This window comes from Equus quagga, chromosome 7, assembly GCF_021613505.1.
Source record: "Equus quagga isolate Etosha38 chromosome 7, UCLA_HA_Equagga_1.0, whole genome shotgun sequence".
NCBI lineage: Eukaryota > Metazoa > Chordata > Mammalia > Perissodactyla > Equidae > Equus > Equus quagga.
In genome coordinates, this window is record NC_060273.1 from 49,312,181 (window position 1) to 49,334,232 (window position 22,052).

The 22,052-nt window shown below is 46.3% G+C and overlaps 1 long non-coding RNA gene across 3 annotated transcripts in view; it reads right to left on the minus strand.

The window, feature by feature from the left end:
* Window positions 1-22,052, minus strand: part of LOC124241561 (uncharacterized) — a 54,893-nt gene that overhangs the window by 27,426 nt on the left and 5,415 nt on the right. The window contains exon 3 of one of the 3 annotated variants that reach the window (XR_006889249.1): window positions 14,513-14,613. The exons of the other annotated variants lie outside the window; for them this stretch is intronic. This is a non-coding gene — a long non-coding RNA (uncharacterized LOC124241561). Of the gene's footprint in view, window positions 1-14,512; window positions 14,614-22,052 lie in introns of those variants that run through there. 3 annotated transcript variants of the gene reach the window in all.

The following is a 22,052-nucleotide window of genomic DNA, read 5'->3' on the forward strand; positions in this document are numbered from 1 at the left end:
GGGGGGGGGGGGGGGGGGGGGGGGGGGGGGGGGGAGGGCACTGAGGCTGCTTGGTAGGCGGGAGAGGCAGTGCTGCAGGGACCGAAAGAGGGCAGCTCAGAGCACTTCCAGAAAAGGCAACGGGCAAGGCAATCAATGAGGCGAAATGGGCATTCCTAGTCAGATCTTCAGCGGCTGGCATTGGAAACCATGCGCCGGGGCATCATCCAGGGTTTGTTCTTTGCACGCAAAGCAACAGACATTCACTGGCTAATTGAATGTCTGCAGAGAAGGAACGTATTGGAAGGATGCTGAGCAGTTCACAAAATGGGTAGGAAGCTAGAATTGGAAAAGGATAGAAACTATGGTTCTCTGGAGGTGGAGAGAGCCAGAACTAGTGGACAGCCTCAGCGGCGGCGGGAGGAAACGTGGTCTAACTGTTCCTTTTTTTTTTGCTTTCTCCGTGTCACTGGACTTAAGATTCCAAGTCCAGGGAGAGAGAACTTGACTCTCCTAGCCCAGCTCACACGTGCACCCGAGACTACGAGGCCAGCGGCGGGCACTGTGGGTGACAGCCACATTACGACTGTACCTGACGGAGGAGTTGGGGTTCCCAAGTAGAAATGAAAGTGACGTGACGAAGGACGATGGCATCCGTGACATTGTCCACTACAGTGAGTATAGTGTTACAGAGAAAGACGCTCCCATCCCATTCAGTCCTGTGTGCATCTGCATTTAGTCTGTCCCAGGCCCTGCGTTAGGTACGAGGAGAAGCGGCGAGTAAGACGGGCCCAGAAGTCATGGAGCCAGGGTTGGGAACAGAGACTCTTTGATGCCAAATTCCCGCCTCTAGCAGTGAGCGGTCTAGAGGGGAGGGAGGCATGAAAGCAGAGATGGCTAGAGGAACAGAGGGACCACCGGGTAGCTTGTGGGGGTGGGAAGAGGGAACAGGTCCTCACTGATGTCCGCTGAAGGAACGGAGGTCAGAACTGCCAGGAAAAGGAGAGCCTTGTTCAGCGCCTGAAACCGCAGGAAGTCGCCCCCTCGTTCCCAAGCCATTTGGATTTCCATTCAAGTCACACTCAAGGCTGGTTTGGCAAAGACATCTCTAGAACCATATCACCAAGCATACACTTTTGGGCCAACACTGGGACAAGTCAGGCACAGGAGGCTGGCCCCAAAGCCCCGTCTGAGGAGGTTGATCACAGATAAGGGGTCTCCTATCTCTTTTCCCAGAAGCCATCTGTCAGGAGCCCCTTGGCCTGATGTCCTGGTGGCCAGGCACCCAGTAGGCACTCAGTAAAGGTCATGGAAGGGAGAAAGAGACAGGAGGACAAGGGAAGGATAGAAGGAATGCATAAAAAGGGGAGATGGAATTTTTCTTTTTCGTGAGGAAGATTGTTGCTGAGCTAGCATCTGTGCCAATCTTCCTCCACTTTGTATGTGGGACCCTGCCACAGCATGGCTTGACGAGCGGTGTGTAGGTCCACACCTGAGATCTGAACCCGCGAACCCCAGGCTGCTGAGGCGGAGCACGTGAACTTAACACCACCAGGCAGGCCCTGGGAGACGGAATTTTAAAATGAACAAGTAATGGGAAAGTAGAAAACTGAATAAATAAGTAAATGAATTCTATAGGGATAAGGAAAAATGGAAAAATGAATGCTTGAAGGTTTAAGAGAAGCCAGACTCTGCCATTTACTAGCTGTGGGATCCTAGGCCAACTACTTAACCTCTCTTGGCCTCGGTTTCCTTATCTGTAAAATGGGGCTGACTTGGGCCCTTCTCCCAGAGGCTCACTGGGAGGATTAAATGGGAGGACGGTTGCAAAGCGCCTGGCTCAGTGAAAGCTCCAGGCAGGTCCGCTAATAGAACGAATGGGCTAAAGGATGGAAGCGAATGCACGAAGAGTGAATGAATGAACAAAGAAAACGAAGAGGAGGGTGAGAGGATGAGAAGACAGCGGGGGGCCTTCATTGGGTCCCCGTCCACCCTTTGGTGGCCAGCGAGGGCCGAGGACCAGACCGTCTGCCTTGCAGACGGGTAACGCTCTCCCTCCTGGCCCCGCACGGCCTGTTTGATTTCAGCAGGAAGATAAGATGCCTGGGCTGCTTTTTCATCTTCTGCATCTCCAGGCCCTCCCCCAGCTCACTGCCCCCTTGGCAATTGGGGCCTTCAAAGTCCCTGCTGGCTCCAGATCTACAGATAATCGTTCACTGTAATCTTACCCAGGAAAGACGCTGATAAAGTCCAGATGGACGGCGAGGTCTTCAAACCCGCTTTCTCTGCCTACATAACCCTGGGGCCTCTCAAGAGACCCCTTTCTCTCAGCCAGAGGGGCAAAGTGGCCAGTGTTCCCACAGCACGTGTGTTGTGGGAATGGATTCTCACTTATTGGGGAGCTCCTTGCTTTCCCGGGGGTGGGGAGGGGAAGGAGTACAAGATTTGGAGTCAGGTCAGCCTGGATCCCAATTCCATCTCTACCCTTAATTAAAATGGTAGCGTGAATCCCCATTTGCCAGGGTGCTGCGAGTGTTGAGATGCCCTGGGTGTGAAAAGACCTGGGCCAGGGGCAGGTTCAGGCCATAGTTTGGTCAGACTTCCCCATGTGGCCCAGGAAGGCTACTCCAGCATCTCAGGCCCAGGATGGAGACCACCTGGGACCTGCCCTTAGATGGTAGCTGTAGGTCCCTGCCCAGGAGTCAGACAGGCCTGGGTTTGAATTCAGCTGTGTCACTGACCGGCTGTGTGACCACTGGCAGGTTGCCAATCCTCTCTGAGCTTCAGTTTCCTCATCTGTATAGGGTGTGCTAATAATCCCCATCTCACTGGTTGCAAAGGGTGAAATGAATTAGATAAGAAAATGTGCTGTGATTAGAACAGTATGCAAAAGCAAAATGTTACTCTTCTTGCTGAACTGGGCCCATGCTCCCTCAAAGGGGAGGGGCCATGTTGTTGGACCTGATCAGAGAACACTAGAAGGTTCGCCCCAGGACCTCATTTAGGAGGGATCCGTGTGGGACTCCCCGATCCCTTTACTCAGGATGCAGTGCTCTGGGCCACACTCACCACCTATCTACCAATCTGATCTCTGAGCATCAGGGCCTGAGGGGGTCCCCAGGCCAGACTGCCCAGATTGGGGTGTGGCCCAGGAGTGTGCGCATGATGCAGGCGCAGCCTGGCTCTGGACACGCCCTGCAAGGGGGGCAGGGATCAGGAACGGGCTGGGGCCTGAGGGAGAGGCCTCACACTTAGCCTGATCCCCTCCATGACTTATTTTCATAGACCCATTACGTAAATCCATCTAGATTTAAGATCCGACCCTACCTACTTCTAAGAGGATTTAGGGTATTTTAAGATTAAAACTCAGAGCAAAATAGAGATCGTCTGCTGTTCAATCTCATAATGGGAAAAGCGCAATCAAAACTACAAGAGATGCCCTTGCAGCTATCAGATTGGCAGAGAATTGGAAGACTGATAATTCCTCTTGGGCGAGTTTGTGGGGAAACAGGCAAGCTCGCCTCAGTTTGAGGAAGTGAAACCTACTCACCATCTCTTAGGAAAGCCACCGGGTTCTGGCTGTTAAAATTAAAATGTGCTTGTCTTTTGATCCAACGATTCTAGGAATTTCTCCCCACTTATACTTGCAACCATGAGCAAAGGCATTAATACAAGAAGATTAATGCTAAGATTAAATGTTGAGTAAAATATGGAAACTATCTAAATGTCCATTAATAGGGATCAGGTTGAATAAACGATCTTATAGTTATTCAAAGACAACACAGTCTAGGGCTGAACAGCACGGATAGTCCTCGCTTTGTGTTTGCACAAAGCAGCCTGGGACTGAGCATGATACCCGCCTTTAGGGAGGGGAACTGGCTGCCTGGGGCTCAGCGGCAAAAGGAAGAGTTGCTCATCACTGTAAAACTGTTTGAACGTTTTACTATATGCATGTATGAATTATAAAAATAATTAAATGTCTAAGGATCGAAAGACTCCCCCATCAAAATAACAAGAAAGCATTAATAACCACACCAAAAAAAAAGTACGCACGGAGAACCCGTGTGAAATTCACCATAGAACTAGCCCAGCAATTTGCCTACCCGGACCCTCAATAAACATTGAAATAAATAACTAACTTTGAATTAGCACAGGAAGGAAGCAGAGCAAGTGCTTTCTGGTACATGAGCTGAATAGGTTTATGATACCTGTGTAACATACTTTGCTGTCAGCTTGCTGATGCAAAGACAAAACGGCAAACAGGTTGCACTACATAGCTTGCATTTTGTGCCGCAGAAAGCCCTGACAGCAGTGTAAAGAGATAACATTTATCTGAACCAACAAGCAATTAGCAGTTTCCACTGGCTCTCTGGGACCCTCTCGAGAACCTGCACTCCTTGGTCTAGCACACATGTCTGCTCCACTCCAGGGGGAACGTGGCCCTGTGCCTATGAGCCTTATTGCCTCCTCTGGGTGACTTTGACAGAGGTGCTCTGTTGCCAACTTTCAGGGAGGAGAAAGGAGCTACTTGGCGGTGGGATGGGCGCTGGAATAAGAGACCAGGGCTTGAATCCATCCCGGAAAAATCTGCCTCTAGGAACTCAGTGGGTTTTTTTTCGTTTGTCTTTTTTTTTGTTTTAAGGAGCTCAGTGGTTTTGAACAAGTGACATAACATTGCTGAGCTTCAATCAACTCATCTGTGAAATGGAGCTAATGACAGCAAACGGGATAAGGCACCTGGATGTGATCTCTGAACTTCAATGGCCTTAAAATGCTCAATAAGAGGCTCAGGCTCTCCTTGCTGGTGCTTGGGTAGGACATTCTCACTCCACTTCAGGTCTGGGGAGTGCCAACCAGAGTAAACCATCCTGGGCCAATCACGTCCTAAAACAGAGCAACACATTCTGAAAGGACAGAGAATGTATGCTGAGTGGCAGCACGCTCTGACGTGTGTGTGTGTCCTCCTCTGAGCCCGAGGTCCCTCATCAGCAAAACAGGCAAAATAACCTTTGTGTAGTATGGTCAGGAATAACAGAAAGCCTATGTAAGGGTCCCAGCACATAGTAGGTACTTTGTAGGCATTCAATAAGCCTTAGTTTCTCTCCTTTCCTCTTAAGAATGAATGAATTATTTCTGGGCCAGTGACATTTATCTTCATGTCTCACTCAATATAATAAATTTCCAGTGCGGTTACGCTGACTATCCTGCCTCTAGATTAATGGAGAATGATCAGCTCGGAAGGCACAGAAGAGTGCATTCTGCCTGCAAACAGTTGGCCTGACCTGATTATATGCAGGAGCTATAAAGTACCGTAGAGTACTGACATTATTGTCCAGTTCCTGCCCACAAAATATCCCATAAAAATGTAGCCAGGTTAATCTATATCTCACTGATGGAACTGAGGATTTTCCATTCAAATGTTGCTATGGGTCCCATGCTGTTTTGCCCTAGGAGAGTCCTATTGTATTAAGATGCATTTGGCTGCAAGTAACAGCAAACCTAACTCAAGGTTTAACAGATACAGAGTGGGCTTTGGAGATGGTGCATTCAGCAGCCAAATGATGACATCAGAGATCTATGTTCTTTTCACTTTCCATCTTTCCATCCTTAGAACTAGCTTCACCCTCAGGCTGGCATCAAGATGGTTGCTGCAGATCGAAGGTTTCAACTAAACACCAAAGCATCCTGAGGAATTAAAGAGAGACCATCACCCTCCCTAGTTCCATTTTAGGAGTAAGGAAATTTTCTGCAGAAATTGCTCAGTAGACTTCTCACATCGTTGTAGCCAGAGTTGGGTCACATGCTCTCCCCCAAACCAGTCATGGCAAAGGGTTGTCTTTGGACTGATCAGACTCACCCCTGGAGTTCAGGGCTGGGATAGCTGCTGGGGAATAACCAATGATGACTCATACATTGTCGTGTGCAGACAGACCTGAAGGTGCCTCGCTGTGATCCCTTCCTCCCCTACATCTTTGCGTAATCTCCTCTGCTTGAGTGTGGGCAGGACCTGTGGCTTCTTTCTAACCAATAGAATGACAAAAGTGATAGAGCATCACTCCTGTGATCCCATTACACTATGTAAGATTCCATCTTGCTAGCTGACTCGCTCTAGAGGTGCTCCTTGCTGGTTTGATGAGCTAAACAGCCATGTGGGAAAGCCCACATGGCCAGGAACCACAGGGGGCCTCTAGGAGCTGAGGGCAGCTCTCAGCCAACAGCCAACAGCCAGCAAGAGGCTGGGGCCCTCAGCCTTCCAATCAGAAGGAAATAAATCCTGCCAACAACCCAAGTGAGTTTGGAAGCAGATTCTTCCCCAGCAAGCCTGCAAATGAGAACACAGCCCAGCCAACCCTTTAACTGCAGCTTTGCAAGACCCTCAGCAGAGGACTTAGCTAAAACACACGTCTGTGCTGTTTTAGGCTGCTAAATTTGTGCTAATTTGTTATGCAGCAATAGAAGACTAATATGGTCAATATTTTCCTTGTTTTAACGAGATTGAAAAGAATTGATTTTCTTAATAATTTGTGCCAATTAGGGAGAGAATAGCTTTGCCTGGAGAAATATGTTTAAAAGAGTTTGGGAAGAAGGAGACTTTCCCAAGGAGCTAGGTGGCATCAGGTGCCAAGTCCTCAGAGGCTGTGAGAAGCTGCTCTGTAACGAATGTGCAGAAGAATTTGCTCTTCCAGGGCACTTTGGGAGCCGAGAGGGTGCAGGAGGAGAGCGCCCGGGGGCAGGGGTCCTGGAGAAGCAAAGCTCCCTTAACCCCGTTGTCTCCTCTGTAGGGGTGGAGTGGGGTGGAGAAGATTGTGAGGGGTGCCATAACAAAGCACCGCAACTGAGTGGCTTAAGCAACAAAAGGCGTCGTCTCACAGCTCTGGAGGCTGGAAGTCTGAGGTCAAGGTGTCAGCGGCATCGGTTCTTTGTGAGGTTCTTCTGGTGGTTTGCTGGCCATCTTTGACATTCCTTGACTTATAGAAGCATCACTCCAATCTCTGCCTCCCCACGTGGCATCCTCCGTGTGTGTGTCTGTCTCCAAACTCCTGTTTTAGTAAGAACATCAGTCATATTGGATTATCAGATTGGAGTAGTCGTCCCCTCTATTCCAGGATGGCCCAATTACCCTTGTAAGTCCCTATTCCCAAATACGGTCACCTCCTAAGATACGGAGGAGCAGGATATCAGCATACACACTTGTGGGGGATGCAAATTGTGGGGGTGAGTAGAAATCTGGGCTAGAACTAGATTTTCATCAGCTGTGGGATTGCAACGTACAAGGCAATTTTAGCTTCATTTGAAGAGGTTGGCAGGCCCCCAACTGACATACCGTGTGAAGAAATTCCCCGGGGTCTACCCACAATCACTCAGGCATGATGCGCTGTATTCATAGAAGAGGTCGCTTCTTCCAAAACACTCTGCAGGATGCCCATCACTCACTTTCTCAAGAACAGTATCTCCAGTTATTTCACGGCCTTGCAGTGCCATGATTTTGCTCTGACTTCTGGCTCTCCTATCCAGCGGCAAGGAGCAAGGCATTCGGATTTTGCGCCTTTTGGTGGGGAAAGAATCTTGCAGGTTAGGCCAGGGCTGAACACCCCAACTTCCCCAGAGAGACAGCTAGATGCTGTGACACATCTTGGGTGTCACTGTCAAAGGCTTTCTTCTCAGAGATGAGGAGCCTGCTGGCTTTTCCCATTCTTTTCCTATCTGGAAATCCACCCACGCAGCCTACAGGTCTAACTGACTGCAGCTGACAGTTTCCATGTTCTTTTCAGAAGCAGTCTTGTTAAGGTCCTCTAATTGACGTATTTTCTTTGGTGACAACACAGGCTAAAAAGTGGCATTTCAGTGGGAGGGTGAGGCAGGGCTTATTAAAATGATCAACAATTTAATTCAGAGCATATACTCACTAGAGAGAGGCAGTGTCCTTGGAGGTAGAAATGCAAATGATGGAAAATACACTCAGCCTTGCCTCTATGAAAGGCAGATCTGCAGAGATGGATTGATTTCTTCCTCCTTGCCTCCCTCCCTTCTTTCCACTTAGTGTCTACCAGGCACTGGACTCACAGAATGTTTGAACTAGAATGGTCTTAAAGACTATCTGACAAGATTTCCAGATAGGGAAACTGAGGCTCAGAGATTTGGGTGAAGCAACTCACCCAAAGAAACACAGTTTTGAGAATAACAAAACTGAATCCATTCCAGGCCTTGGTTACTCCACGACTGTCGGAGTCATCCTGCGTGGCTGTTGCTGTGAACGAGCTGTGAAAGCTGTTCTCTGCTCCTCTCCTCGCTGTCCCCACAAATGATGATCTGCTCAGTAGATTGGCTCCTGGCTCAGCTTTCGAAGACTCTACCTTTGTGTGTCTATTTGTTGTTTGTTTATCTTATTGGAATCAAGAGGCTTTTTTAAGGGGCAACAACTTTTGTGGTCCACATGGTGCAGACCTAGAATAAAGGCAGAGAAAGGGCCAGTGGCAAGGAAATTCATTACAACCCTACCACCCGACGTGCACCAATCCCCGCCCCCCACCCCAGCCCCGGCCAACAACCAAAGAAAGAAACAGCAGCAGCAGTAACAAAACCCTTGAGTTTGGTGGCAAAAGCTGATGGATCTCAGTTTCTGATTTCAGATTCTCTGGACAAGTGGTCCAACCTCTGTGAATCTGGACAGAAGTCGCTCAAAGCCACCCACAGGCCAGCGAGAGGGCTCAGCTACTATGATCATATTACAAATTATTTTGCCAAAACTTCATGTCACATGGCACTGAGCAGTAATCCCCAGAGCCGTGAGTCCCTGGCATGCTACGGAAGCCAGGCTTAGTGGAGGTGGTTCTGGATGCCAATGTATTCTAGGCTCACCACTTGGTCCTGAACTTCAGTTGCACAGATTTGTCTATTACACGTCAGTGCAAACGTGGCTCCCCTCTCCTGGTTTGCTTTCAATTACAATTTCCTTCTTGGTCTCAGCTGGAAAGGGAAGATATTAGCAGCTGTGTTCTTACGCAATAACTTTGGAGTCAGTCCCAGGTGTGAATTCCAGCTCCGCCCCGAGCTGCGTGATTGAACACACATTTCTCCATCTCCTTGTGCTTTAGTTTTCCCACCTGTTAAATGGTGGTAATAATAGTACCCAACTCTTGGTGTTGTTGTGCGGATGAAATGCAATGATGGATGGAAAGGGCTTACCACACTCCCTGGAAGATGGGGCAGCCCATAAATGCTTCCCTTCCTCGAGGCCCCAGCGAGTGCATTGGATTCGAGGTCTCACAGCTGCAAATCGCCATGGAGCATCTTTCCCACCGATGCTTCAAAGCCTTTAATGTGGTGAAGAGGTCCCCCTGGGGAGTTTGCTAAAAATGCAGATTTCCGGATTCCACCCCCAGACAGTCTGATTTAGCAGATTTGGGTCTGGACGCAGGCATTTCTGCATCTTAACCAGCATCTTCACGTGACTCTGTTAGCAGGCGTCCATAAAACACACTTCGAGAAACCTCTGTGTGCTTTTCATCTGTGACTGTTAGGAGGGAAGCGGCTACGCCACGTCTACCTGTTTCACCTTTGTCTTTCTAGGGCAGTCTGTGGTACACGGTAAGGGCTCCTGCAACACATCTCTTGAGATAAAATGAAACTATCTAGTCTAGGGGCCCCAGACTCAAATGGTTCCTTGGCATGAAAACCCCAGGCTGGGGTGGGGCTGTCAATTGGAATTTAGGTTTCTTGCAAAGGCAGCAGCTCCCCAGCTACTATTCATCTCGTGCCCAATGTTTGCCATCTTGGATAGCACGCCCTGCACTGCCACGTTTTCCGTTCTTTGCAAAGAATCCAAAAATGTAGAAATTAGCATCAAATCTCCTAATTTTTAAAAGTTGGAAATAATTTACAACTTTTCTTTTTTCTTTACACCCATGTGGACAAAACAAAACAAGTCTGTGGGCCTGAGGTGGCCCGTGGGCTGCCATTGATCATCTCGGGGTCGATCCCACCTTCTCATTTGACAGATCAAGAAACTGGGGACAAGAGAGAGGAGGGGAGTTGCCAAAGGCTATGCACCTGGGGGCTCTCCGAGTGATCAGCACCCTTCGCAAGGTGCGGGGACACAGGGCAATGCCCTGGAAGCATCCACAGGCTTCCTCCCAGGCAGGTCTCCAGGCTGTCTGAGCTGAGCTCCCTGATCCGGCTCCACCGCCGGCTGGGAGGCCGGGAGAAGGCCTCTGAGCCAGGGCAAAGTCTGCAGCTGAGCTTACTCATCGCTCCACTGCCACCTTCGCTTTTGATGTCTTGATGTTCCAGTTCTGGCACCCTCTGAGGCAACGGCACCGGCTGCCTGCCCCAGCAGCCTCCTCAAACCAGAACAGCTCTTGGCAGGGCTTTCCGGGGACTTCAAAGGTGGAAAATTGCCCTGGGATAGCTTCTTGAAGGCGCCGTCCCAGTGTGAACAGCGAGAGGGAAGAACAGAGATCAAAGTGAGGCCAACCTTTGGTTACAGGGAAAATGAGGGGCAGGGCCTGCTCTCTGCCGAGCGGATGGCGTGAGCCTGGGCCTGAGGGCTGTCCAGAGTTCATGCGGTCAGAGTCAGGGCTGTCTTACTCTTCTCACCTGCCCCCCTCCCGGGATACCCAGGAACCCCTGGTCTTATTGGCAGGGACTATGCCGAGTGTTTCTTACTGTGTCTCCTGAGCCCGTGACCTTCTTTTGGTTTTCTTGGGCCTCGTCTGGCACAGCCCTGTGTCTGAGGAGGAGGAACCACCGGGCTTGACCTGCTGGGAGCCTGCGATTGCGTGAGCGCAGGGCAGCCAGCCAAACGCTGATAAATCTCTTCCTCTTGGGAAGTGCCAGGCAGCGCCCCAAAAGGGCAAGTGATCTGTGGGCCGATCTGCTAATGATTTATTGCTGACTCCTTAGGCCCGGCACCCGTGGCACCAGCTGCAGCCAGGGCTGTCTGGAGAACCCTCCCAGAAGGGCATCGGAGCCGAGGTAGGAAATCAGGCTCCCGGCTGCCAGCCGCTGCCTCCGCCCACCTGCCCTCACCACCCAGAAAGGGCTGCTTTTGTCTGTTTTGTTTTTCGAAGTGGCTGCAGTGGTCTGGGGGAAGGCATGGGGAATGGGCCAGGATGGGGAAGCCTGCTGAGCGACATGTTGGCCCTCAGCTCTGGGCCTGTGCGGTGCTGTCAAAGGATCTGGAGCTCAGCACTGGGCGTCTAGAGTGAGGGGAGGAGCCCTGCTCTCCTCCTGCTCACCGACTGACTGCTCACCACCAGCTGAGCAGCATTAATGAATTAATTATTTACAAAAGTAATCCACGCCCATAGTAAAAATTCCAAACCAGCTTAAAGTGAGAAGTACATCTCTCCTCGTTTCCAGTCTCATCCCCAAGAAAGAAACACGGCCAAAAATTTCCTGTTTTAGAAAATGTGCATTTTTAAAGAGAGTGCTTACTAGGTACGCTCTTCTTCAGCTTCATTTCTCTCTGACATAGCTTTCTGTCACAAGGAGCTGCACGTTTTTAAGCAGCTGCACGGTCCTGTGTTGTGTGGATGTGCTGTGATTGTTGGTTAATCAGCTCTCTGTGCGTGATGTTTTACACCGCTTCTAAAAGTTTTCACTTCTATAACGTGACATTGGACATTTGTACACTATACGGTGGCTTTCTTGTTTGAGTATTTCTCTGAATGTCTTTTTTTTTTTTTAAAGATTGGCATCTGACCTAGCATCTGTTGCCAGTCTTTTTTTTTGTTTTCTTCTTCTTCTTCTCCCCAAAGCCCCCCAGGACATAGTTGTATGTTTTAGTTGTGAGTGCCTCTGGTTGTGCTTTGTGGGACACCGCCACAGCATGGCCTGACGAGTGGTGCCATGTTCGTGCCCAGGATCCGAACCGGTGAGACCCTGGGCCGCCGAAGCGCAGCACGTGAACTTAACCACTTGGCCATGGGGCCAGCCCCTCTCTGGATGTCTTTTAAAACTTATACTGAACATACGCAAAAAAATTTTTCTCCATAACACTGAGGGAGGGATGATGGCACCCATTTTACACATGAGGAAAATAAAGCACAAATGAGTAAAATGACTTGTCTGGGTCCCTTTCCCGGCATTTAGAACAGTCATTCACTCTTCAGGTGTTTACTGACTGACTACTCTCCTTTCCAGGCACAGTGCTAGACTCTGGATGGCAGGTGAAGTCCCGCCCTCCTGGTGCACATGGTCTAGCGGGGAAGAGTGTACACATAGAGACTGTGCTAAATGCTTTGAAGGAAAAACCGTGGTGTTAGAAAAGAGAACGGCGAATGGACTGAATACTGATTGTGCTGTCAGAGAGGGCCACATTCGAGCTGAGGTGGTGTCATAGATGAAATGTTTGTTTCTCCCTCAATATTCATACGTTGAAACCTAACGCCCAATGTGATGGTGTGTGGAAATGGGGCCTCTGGAGGTGATTAGGGATTAGTACCTTTGTAAAAGAAACCCTAGAGAGTTTCCTTGCCCCTTCCACCATGTGAGGATGCAATATGAAGATGGCCCTCTTTGTGACAGGAAGTGGGCCCTCTCTAGATAGCCAATCAGCCAGCATCTTGATCCTGGCCTTCCAACCTCCAGAACTATGAGAAATAAATTTCAGTTGTTTGTGAGCCATCCAGTCTATAACAGCCCAAATGGACTAAGACAGGTGTGAAGGGGGAGCAGAAGTTAGCAAGGTGAGAATGTGAGAGTGAGAAGTTTCCAGATGGAGACAGCAGCATATGCAAAGGCCCAGAGCAGGAAAGGTTCCTCTTGCAGTGTTGAAGGACTGTTGAAGATCAGGGTGGCTGGTGAGGGTGAGCCTGAGGGGGCGTGGAGGAGAGGCGGTCAGTGAGGTCAGTAGGGGCAGGGGTGCACAGGGCCCCAAGGACCACAGACGAGGATATTCTGCATTTGCTCAGAAGGCAGTGGGAAGACTCTGGAGCTATTTTAACAGAGGAGCTATTTGACTGGGGAGCCCTAAGGACACCCTGGCGGAGCCCAGAATAGAACCAAGCTTGTTTTCCTCTAGTAGGATTTTGACCTTTTGAGTAAGAATAGTACTGATCATAGAGTTAACATTTATTGAATGTGCATTATATGCCAGCCACTGTGCTTGGTACTTTTCATGTTACCTGTTTTAATCCTCATACCAGCCCTTTGAGGTAAATACTATTGCCATCACCCCCCTTTATAGATGAGGAAACTGAGACCAGAAAGATTAAGTAATCATCCAGCTAGGGATGTACCCATGGTACATTTGTCTAGAAAGACCTCATCCTGGGCCATAAAACAGGTCTCAATAAATTTAAAACAAAAAAAAAAATCATGCAAAGAGTATTTTCTGACCACAATGGAATTAAATTAGAAACCAATAGTAATAAGATATCTGCGAAAACCCCAAATATCTGGAAATTAAATGACACATCACTAAGTAATTCATGGACCAAAGACTAAATTACAAAGGAGATGAGAGAATACTTTTAATTAAAAGACAACAAAAATATGACATATCAGAATTCATGGGTTGCAGTTAAGCAGTGTTCATAGGGAAAGTTGTAGCTTTAAATGCTTATACTAGAAAAGAAGAAATGTCTAAAGTCAATGACCTAAGGTTGCATCTTAAGGAAATAGGAAAAAAGAGCAAAGTAAATCAAATAATATAAAGCAGGAAATAATAATGATAAGACCAGATGCTGGTGAAATACGAAACAGTGAGACAACACAGAAAATTAGCAGAGCCCATATTTGGTTTTCTAAACATAATCAACAAAATTGGCAAACCTCTAACTAGACTAATCCAAGAAAAAAAAGACTATCCTCACCAATATCAGAGATGAAGAAGGGAGTATCACCACATTAGAAGGATAATAAGAAAATACTATCAACACCTCTATGCTAAAAAATTCAATAAATTAGATAGAATAGATAAATGTCTTGAAAAATAGAATTTATCAAAATTGACAGAAGAAACGAAAAATCTAAAATGCCCTATACCTATTGAAAAAATTAGCTATCAAAAACTTTCCCAAGAAGAAGACTTCAGGACCATATGGTTTCACTGGTGAATTCCATTGAACATTCAAGGAAGAAATAACACTCATATTACACAAATATTTTCAAAAAATAGAGAAGGACGAATCGCTGCCCAGCTGTTTTGTGAGCCCAGTATATCCTTCATACCGAAATCTGATAAAGACACTGTAGAAAAGTTACAGATACTCCTCATAAATATAGACACAAAAATCCTTGACGAAGTAATACATCGAATCCAACAATATGTTAAAATGATAATACATCACAACCAAGTAGAGTTTATCCCCAGAATGAAAGCTTGGTTTAATATTTGAAATCAATATGTAAATGTAATTCAACAAAGTAACAGAATGAAGGAGAAAAACTGTCCGATTATTTCAATAGATGCAAGAAAAGTATTTGAAAAAAAATTCCACTCATTCAAATTAAAAATGCATAGCAAACTAGAAATCAAAGGAAACTTTCTCAAACTGCTAAAGGGCATCTATAAAAAATCTATAGCTAACATCATACTTCATGATGAAAGACTGAATTATTTTCCCCCGAGATGCAGAACGAGACAAGGATGCTTGCTTTCACCACTCCTGTTCAGCAGTATTCTAGCTTCTGCAATAAGGCAAGAAAAAGAAAGGAAAGGCATAAAACTCAGAAAGGAAGAAACAACTCTATCCCTGCTCCCAGGTGCTGTGACACTTTACGGAGAAAATCCAAGGAAGTCTTAAGAACAAGCATGAAAACTGATAATAAATGAATTTAGCAGTGTTGCAGAATACAAGGTTAATATACAAAAACTAATTGCATCATGTCTAACATCAAACAATCGATGAAATTAAGGAAACAATCCCATGCATGGTAGCATCAAAAAAATATTAAATACCTAGGAAGAAATCTAACATAAGACATCCAGGACCTCTACGTTTGAAACTACAAGGTATTGCTGAGAGAAATTAAGAAAGGCTTAAATAAATGGAAAAATGTCACCTTTATGGTTTGCAAGACTCAATATTATTCACATGCTACTTTTCCCTAAATTGAACTATAGATTCAATGCCATCCCAGTAAAAATTCCAGAAGATTTTTAGTGAAAATTGACAAACTGATCCTAATATTTATGTGGAAATACAAAGGGTGTAGGATAACAAAAGCAATTTTAGAAGAGAAAAAGAGTTGGCTAGCTTATCTTACCTGCTTTCCAGACTTACTATAAAGTTACAGCAATCAAAATAGTTTCAGTATTAGTGAAAATATAAGCATGTAGATCAATGGAACAGATTAGAGAGTCCATAAATAGACCCACATGTATTTGGTCAATTGTTTTGACACAGACGCCAAGGCAATTTTGTGAGAAAAGTAAAGTCTTTTCAACAAAGGTGCTAGATGTCCATGTGAACATGGAAAAAAGTGAATATTGACACTTAACCAAAACCATCAATAAAAAATTGACTCAAAATGCATTATAGACCCAAATGTAAAACTTAAAACCTATAGGAGATTATTTCTGCTTCCTTAGGGTAGGCAAAGTTTTCTTAGCTAGAACACAGTAATCACAAATCCTAAAAGAAAAAAACAATAAATTAGACCTCAATTAAAATGAGAACCTTTTCCTCTTTGAAGGAAAGTACAAGGACAAGTGACAGATTGGGAGGAAATGTGTGCAACATATATGTCGGGAAAAAGATCTGTATTCAGAATAAAAAGAACTCTGACAACTCAATAAGAAGAAGATAGACAACCCTGTGAGAAAATGGGCAAAAGATTTGAACAGATACTTCTCAAAAGAAGAAGTGAGAAGGTGCTCAACGTCGTGAGCCATCAGGGAAATGCAAATTAAATGGTAATGAGCTACCACTCGACATACCCACCAGAGCGGCTAAAATCAGTGGCATGGCTTGCAGGTAAATTTTTAACAACCAGCTCTGGGTGGGGTAGAGGTGGAGCAAGTTGGATCAGTAGCATTTCCTGATTTCTATGGTGTAAACACTTCACCATGATCAATTTCAAGCTACTGACAAGATATCATTGAACTCAGAACTCCCACAAGCTGGTGCGAGCTGGCTTCAGCACACCGCTGGCTAAAATGTTTAAAGCTGGCAGTGCCAAGTTGGCGGAGGTGTGGGGCAGCCGAAACACTCTCCTAAGTGCTGTTGGGGATGTAAGATGGTAAAACCGCTTAGCAAAAATGGTTTTGCAGTTTTTAAAAAGATTAAACATCACCTGTGATTAAACATCGCAGCAATTCAACATCTAAGCATACCCAAGTTACGGCAGCTTTATTTCCAATAGCCAAAAATTGGAATCGACCCAAATGTCCATCAGTAGATGATACACTGTGACATATTTATACAATGAAACAGTAATCAGCAATAGAATGGAATGAACTGTTGATACATGAACCATATGGATGAATCTCAAAATTATTATACTGAAACAAGTCAGACAAGAAAAGAGTACACACTGTAAGCTTCAATATATAAAGTTTTTTCTTTTTTTTGAAAAATGTACACTAATCTATACTGACAAAAAATACATCGGTGGTTGCCTAGCCAGGAAGTGGAAGGAAGGATGGACTGTAACGGTCATAAGGTAATCTTTGATGGTTAAGGAAATGTTTATAATCCTAATTACGGAAAGGGAGTCACGGGTGTATACATATGTCAAAACTGATCAAACTACCATTTTAAATATGTGTTGTGTCGTGTACTTCAATTGTATCTCAATAAAGTTGAAAAAATATTTTACAAAATGCAAACTCTAGGCCTTGACTCCAAAGCTCAGAGTTGGGAAAACTGAGAGAGGAGCTGGGTCTGCAATTTAACAAGCTCCTCGAATGATTCCTATAAAGTGTGAGACCTACTGGAGAAGGAACCCCCAAATTCAATCAGGTGTGACAAATTAAATTTTCAAGATGGATAAAGGATATTATGTTTACACTTCAAAGCGGAGGCTGAGGAGTTTGAACACACCAACAGCAGCATCTGCACTAATTGTCCTAGCTTGAGCTGGGTGTCCCCTATGCATTCAAGTTTGCCTGACGTTGCCCAGCTAGCAGGTGGCAAAGATGGGATAGCCGACTCTCAGTGCAGCTGAAAAGCAAGGGGCTAGGTTTAATCTCCTCTCCACCACTTCTAGCTGGGTGACCTCCTGCACACGTCTCTCTGTGTCAACTATCTGCTGTTGTGGATTCAAGCTACTCCAAGGTGTTGTAACTTAAGACAACTGCATTCGTTTATTTTGTTCATGATTCTGCAATTTGGGCAGGGTTCAGTGGGATGGCTAGTTTCCGCTCCATGCAGGGTCAGCTGGGGTGAGCCACTGAAGCTGAAGGATCCATTTCCAAGCCACCTGCATGCTGGCCATCACCTGAGAGCGGCGCAGCTATAGGCTGAGGCCTCTGGCCCTCTCCACATAGGTCTTTCCATGGGCTGCTCTTTGGGGCTTCCTTTCACATGATGTCTGGGTTCTAAGAGTGAGTGTCAACAGGAACCAGGCAGAAGTTTTATCCCCTTTTATAATCTAACCTCGTAAGTCACAAAGTATCACCCTGCCCAGCAGAACAATTTCTTCCTTTAACATCCTCCCTCTTGTTCATCTTCTTCTAGCCACACTGGTCTTTCTGTTCCTCTAAAACAGAAGTTCCAGCATGTTTGCACCTGAAGTTCCTTCTGCCGGCAACGCTTCCCCCTGCCTCGCAGATCTGCATAAGACCGCCTTCTTATCATCATTCAGGTCTCAGCCAGGCGTCATCGCCTCGCGAGGGCTTCCCTTCTGCCCCTCTTTTCTTCCTGCCACCATTCAATAGAACTTTCTGCCGTGATGGAAATCTCTGTATCTGCGCTGTTCAATCTGGTGCCCACTATCGAGCACTTGAAATGTGGCAGGTGTGACTGCAGACCTGGATTTTAATGTTTCCTTAATGTTAATAAACTTAAAATTAGATTCAAATAGCTATACATACAGCTAGTCGCTATCGTGTTCGCGAGCTCAGCTCCATCCCATGATCCCATTCTATTCTCACAGCAGTTGTCACTATTCAAAGTTATTTGTTTTTGTGTTTTCAACTTTTTCTTATGACAAATTCAACTCTATGGAAAATTGCAAGAATAGTAGAATGAACCCTTCTCCTAGATTAGTTAAGTGTCAGCATCTTGTCAAATGTGCTTCATCTTCCACATGGGTGTATAAAATTTGGGGGGTGAGGTGGCTGAACCATTTGAGTCAGTTGCGGACGTCATAGCATTTTGCCCCTAAACACATCACAGCATTTTACCCCTAAACACCCCTAAGAACAAGGACCTTCTCTTTCATAACCACAAGACCATTAGCACACTCAAGAAATTTAACATTGACCCAATACCATTATCTAATATTCAGGTTTTACAAATTGTTTCAAAATGTCTTCTGTGGCAAATTCTGTGGCAATCCAGAGTCACGTATTGTGTTGCTCTTGTCTCCTCATTCTCCTTTATTCTGCAATTTATTTCTGGCACAAGAAGATGCTCCAGGCTTATCTTAATTAATGAATTTAAATATTTATTAGCTGTTTCTCTCCCACTAGAAGATAAGCTCTTCTCTCTCTACCACCATTCTTAGCACTGAAGTCCTTAGGTATAAATTGGCCAGAAGTAGTCCTAGAAATCTATTTCTAGAACTGATAAAGATCATTCTGCATGAGCAGCAGAGAAGGTTCAAGTTCCATGCATTTCTTAGCTGTTGATCATAACAGCAGCGCGTAGAGCCAGTGAGGCAGCATAAGTGGTTAGGAACATGGCCCACGGGGCTAGACCTTCCCAAGTTTCTCTCTGAGCTTCATTACTTCTTAACCACTGACCTTAGACAAGTCACTTCTCTCTAAGCCTCGGTTTCATCATCATCAAAATGGGACACCTGGGTCCGGCCTGGCGGTGCAGCGGTTAAGTGCGCACATTCTGCTTGGGCGGCCTGGGGTTCGCCGGTTCAGATCCCGGGTGTGGACATGGCACCGCGTGGCAAGCCATGCCGTGGTAGGCGTCCCGCATATAAAGTAGAGGAAGATGGGCACAGGTGTTAGCTCAGGGCCAGTCTTCCTCAGCAAAAAGAGGAGGATTGGCAGCAGTTGGCTCAGGGCTAATCTTCCAAAAAAAAAAAAAAATTGGACACCACTAATAGTACCTAATTGCTTTAAGGACTAACTAAGAATATCTGTAAAGTACTTAGTGCAGTGCCTGGAACATGGTAGATGGCTAATAAACGGTAGGCATTACTATTTTATACATTTTCTCATCTAATATTCCCAGCAGCTCTGTGAGGTATCTCCATCTGTCGATGAGGAAACTGAAGTTCAGAGTGGTTAACTAAACTCCATGTGGTCACACAGCTGGATGGTAAGGAAGCCCAGGTAGGAAGCAATGGAGAGGCTTTCTGATGATAGCGGAGGGTGAGGGCTGGCCCAGGTGAAGCAGGGCCCTTTCCACCTGGCCTGGCTGTGCACACCTCCCCGACCCTCCCGCAGAGTGAAGGCACAGTGGGGGAGTGACCCGTGCCTGGCAAAGGAGTGACAGCCATTTTTACTGCCAGAGGCTCATCGTGAAGCCACAGACCATATGTTGCTAGACCGAGAAGGGGGGCAGAACAGTGCTGAGATCTGAACCCGTGTCGGGCCTGGGTTTCCATCCTGGGAAACTTACCTCACCTCTCGGGGCTTTAGCTTCTCTGTAAAACTTCAGGGCTCCCGCACCGGTGGTTCCCTCTGCCTGCAATGCTCTTCCCCCCACACCCACATAGTTAACCATTTTATCTCCCCATATCTTTATGCAGATCACCTTACTTAAAAGTGAAATGCACCCTTGCCACCCCATCCCCGTTTCCTTGCTCTGTTTTTTCATGGCATTTATCACCATCTAATACTGTATCGTTTACTTATTTATTATCTTCAATATTCATTGTCTTTCACACCTCACTAGAATGTCACCTCCACCAGAGCAAGGACTTTGGTTTGTGTGGGTCACTGCTGTAGCCCCAACCCCTAGAAAAGTGCCTGTAAGTAACAGTAGCTCAATAAATCTTCCTGGTTGTTGTCACCGTAAACAAACCACCCCACAGTGCTAGATTTGTAGGAAAGGCCCAGAACAAGCAATGTTATCAAGTTATGCTGATGTTTAAGTCCCTCTGGAATTCAGTTACGGTTTTAATGTCACATTCTTACCATTTTTAGTTCTAGCCGAAGGCCTCCAAGAACATCCTGGACTTCCTCCCTCCTTACCCTAAATCCTGCTTTCCAGCGTGACCAGCCGTGTATCCTCCCCCGGGAGCTTGTAGAAATGCAGGACCTCGGGCCCCACCCTCTCCTGACTGAGTCAGAACATGCTTTGGAACAAGACCCCTGGGTGACTCCGGTGCACGGTCAACTTGGAGAAGCGCTAATTTACACCACTCTCTCCCACTCTCAGGAGTCTCTCTCTTGCAGCTCCCCAATCTTCATTTATGGTTCTTCCCCTCCCTTCTAACTTGGCTTACAGGCTCTTTGCCACTTCGCTTCTACTACTCTGGGGAACTTCCCACATTCCTCTGTCCTTTCTTGGAGATGTCTGTCTACATATCTTTCCTCCTTGAGGTGCCCCTTCATTAAATGGTGAGCTCTGGGAGGGCAGGGCCTCCCCCTCCTTATCTCCAGATCCCACGCTTCCCCTGGCCATGGCTTGATTAGGAGCTGACCGAGGAGCAAGGGAATCATTTCATGTCTTTGCCTCCCTTGTTTGTTCGAAGGATCTAAAGATGTTTAACACGGCATTACTTTCATGGGTTCCTAGGTCTTAAACTGCATGCTTCCTAAAGGCCAGACCATTTAATCCTCCCAGGAACTCAAACGAACTTTTGTTTTATTCAATGAACCTTGAGAACAGCCCATGTACCAGTCTCCAGATCAAGCGCCTGCCAGGGAAAGAAGTGTGATTCAAACACAATTCCTAGAAACAAGCTCACAGTCTTTTTTTTTGAGGCAGATCAGCCCTGAGCTAACATCTGCTGCCAATTCTCCTCTTTTTGCTGAGGAAGACTGGCCCTAAGCTAACATCCATGCCCATCTTCCTCTACTTTATATGTGGGATGCCTGCCATAGCATGGCTTGCCAAGCAGTGCCATGTCTGCACCCAGGATCCAACCCTGGGCCGCCCAAGCAGAATGTGTGCACTTAACCGCTGCGCCACCCGGCCGGCCCCATACCACATCTTCTTTATCCATTCATCTATAGATGTGCACTTGGGTTGCTTCCACATCTTGGCTATTGTGAATAACGCTGCAGTGAGCATAGGGGTGCATAAATCTCTTGGGATCATTGATTTCAAGTTCTTTGGATAACTGGACAGCTACACGCATAAGAATGAAAGTAGACCATTATTTTGCACCATACACAAAAATCAACTCTAAATGGATTAGATTTGAATGTAAGACCTGAAACCCTAAAACTCCTAGAAGAAAATATAGGCAGTACACTCTTTGACATTGGTCTTAGCCACATCGTTTCGAATACCATGTCTACTAGAGTAAGGCAAATAAAAGAAAAAGTTAACAAACGGAACTACATCACACGAAAGAGCTTCTGCAAAGCAAAGGAAACCATGAACAAAATGGAAAGACAACCCACCAAATGGGAGAAAATATTTGCAAATCATTTATCAGACAAAGGGTTGATCTCCAAAATATATAAAGAACTCATACAACTCAATGAAAAAAAACCCAAAAAAACCATCAAAACATGGGCAGAGGATATGAACAGACATTTTGCATTAATCCTTCTTTAAATGAAAGCTTTTGTCCCCGGTCTTCCCTTCCGCAAGATGATGGAGACATGGCAGTTTCCTCTATCCCTGAGGGCAATCACCTCCCCTTTGCTCCCTTTTATCTGCTTCCTACAAACTTAGATCTTTGGCCTGACATCTGCTGCAGCTGTACGAAAGGAACTCTACAGATCACTCTCCTACTTCCTGATGTCATGAGCTGTAGCCCAGAGATCCAGATTACCAGCTCCTTCTCCAAGGCCTCAGCTCCACCCTAAACCCCAACCCAGTCAC